The following is a 2,842-nucleotide window of genomic DNA, read 5'->3' on the forward strand; positions in this document are numbered from 1 at the left end:
CTACTCACCGACCTTTCCCCCAGCAGCAACATGCACGCGCACACCCCCCCCCTTCCCGGCCCCCAGTCTGTTCCCTATCACCGCGACATTAAGACCGCCACACCCCCACCCGGAAACGTGAGAATCCCTTGCCCTTATGTCACGTGACTGTCCAGGGTGTGAGTACCTGGAAGACACGCGCCACCTGCCGGCCGCTCACCTCGTGCCACGCGCTGATACCCACCTGCACGTGATACCCGACCAGCGACACACCCACATACGTCACATCCGGTCCCTGCTATCTATCGAGTACACATAGGTTGGCGTGTTCTAAATTCCAGCGCACGTCCCTTTAGTGTCTGTTAAAATAGCTCCAACAGGTAGACTTGTATTAATGACCTTTGAACCCTCCACAGACGTGCATTAAATAACACTAAGACGTCTTTTAACCGACCTTAAATACATCCTTAAATGCCTTTTAAAACAATTACTAATCCCTCTATACAACTCTATAGATCTCTATACAATGCCCGGTGTAATTCAATTCTATTGTGTACCTAAATGTTTACCCTTTTCTAATGCAGCGTTTAGGTTCGTAATTTCCTAGACCTATTCGTCTCCGGCGAAACTGCAAGGATATCTAATTTAAAAAAAAATATCTAATTAGATATTAAAGTACAGTGCCTGGTTACTGCAGTAAATTATTGGTCACGGATGGCTGCTTTCACGCTTAAGATCCGACCTTGGACTAAGAAGGGGCAGATAACTGTCTGTTCGAGATCGCAATCTATAAAATGCTTTTTAAATCCAACGAGCCGACCCGCTGCGTATCATACGCCGCTATTTAGTTGTTTTTTTTTAAAACGTTTTTCTTAACTCAGCTTCGCGTTTGTTTGTTTGTTTGGTTGTTTGGATGTTTGTTGTTAAAATTGACATCGAAAATTAGCCCACTTCTGATTGCTCTAACAATTTCAGATGCAATCATAAAAACTAGCAATTAGTGACCGTAATTAGCTTAATTTAATTACGCCCCAAGGACCATAAAATTGAGGACATGATTTCTAAAGATACCGACAAGACTGGAGGCCTATTGACACAGTTACTTCGGCCCCAATCGATGTGAGCGCGCTGGCCGTGATCGTATAGTGGTTAATACTTCGCGTTGTGGCCGCGACAACCCAGGTTCGAATCCTGGTCGCTCAAGATTTTTAGTCCGTGTATTTATAAACACTTTTTTAAAAACCACGTTTTTCATGTGTAGCAACGGACTAAAAAGGAGAAAATAAAATACTTAAAAAAAACTTTTTAAAAAACCACGTTTTTCTTGTGGACTAAAAAGTAGAAAATAACTATTTACATACATTTGATGACAAAAAACGTGGGTCGGGCAGATGGGTCGGGAAATTTGATGGTGAACGTACCCACGTTTTTTGTCATCAAATGTATGTAAATAGTTATTTTCTACTTTTTAGTCCACAAGAAAAACGTGGTTTTTAGAAAGTTTTTTTTAAGTATTTTATTTCTACTTTTCAGTAATTTATAATTTGTGAATTCGACAGTATCAATGCTGCCATTGAAAATATTTGCTTAAAAACACTAACCCCCCCCCCCCCCCCCACGTGAAAGCAGCCTCCTCTTAGTAACCTCCTCTCAGTTTAAAATCGTTTCAAACTAAATTATCTGCCCCTAATAGCCGTCCCCAAACCCGTCTCTATGATTGTAAAATGTAAACAGAGTGAACACCGCTCACCAGATCATGTGGGGGTGGGGTGGGGGTGGTAGTGATAGAGAGGAAGAGAGGAGACTGCAAAGGCGCGCTTGCAGCTTGTTTTCTAACTGATCCCAGAAGAGAATTATATTATTAGTTATGTAAGTCGTATGTAATATTGAATTTATTAAGAACGATATAAAATTAATAATAATAAAATGTAAAAAATTAAGTACAGTTTTTTTTTTTGTTTTTTTTTTTTAAACTAATTGATCGTCGTACTATTTTAATACATAATTACTAACAAGTATAAAGTAAAACAATTTAAAAAAAAAACTTTATTATTTTTAATGCACTGACAAGAAAGAAAAAACAACAACTACTTTCTTTAATAAAACATTGATCGCTAAATTATTTTACAGATTTCAGGAACGGCTTTTTCTAAAGAAAACAAGATTGTATTTTTTTTTTTATTTTTAGCTTTTTAAAAATCGTATTATTCTAAAGGTCGTTTTTTTTTTTAATTGTTTCATTTTCCGAAGACTTGACGCTAAACTGCCTTATGTGACACCCGTGTACTTTATTGACAATGACCTTTGAACACAAACTTTAATCAACATCCGGTGTTTTAAAAATTATATCCTCCATAAAAATAATTACTTTAAGATAGTAATCGACACAGTGTAAACTCCAATGTAAACCCTCGAAACTTTTTGCTAAGCAAATTTCTTAGACCAACAAACAAAGCAAGCTTTGACGAAGAACATGTAAAAAGTTAATAAAATAAAGTTATTGGTTTTTTTAATGTAAATCTGAAATCAGAACTCCGCTGAAAGATGGCGATGAAGACACATGTTTTTTTTTGGCCTGAAGTTTTTTAGAAAGAAAAAAACCTGGCACTTGAAATCTTATGACAACACTTGCCAGTTTGTCCGAGGGCTTGTGTGAACATTTAATTTCAAATATTGCAACGTGAGAGGGCTGAGATATTCTAGGTGAGTCTTATTTTACTGTTACAGCTAGAGATATTTTATTTCTTTGTGCTTTTCAAATCTTCTTGACGGACAGACAATCAGACAGACAGACAATCAGACAGACAGTCAGACAGACAAACAATCAGACAGACAGACAATCGGACAGACAGACAGTCAGACA

The sequence above is a fragment of the Physella acuta genome, unplaced genomic scaffold (genome assembly GCF_028476545.2).
Source record: "Physella acuta isolate Inbredline_101_S28 unplaced genomic scaffold, ASM2847654v3 ptg000100l, whole genome shotgun sequence".
NCBI classification, from domain to species: Eukaryota; Metazoa; Mollusca; class Gastropoda; family Physidae; genus Physella; species Physella acuta.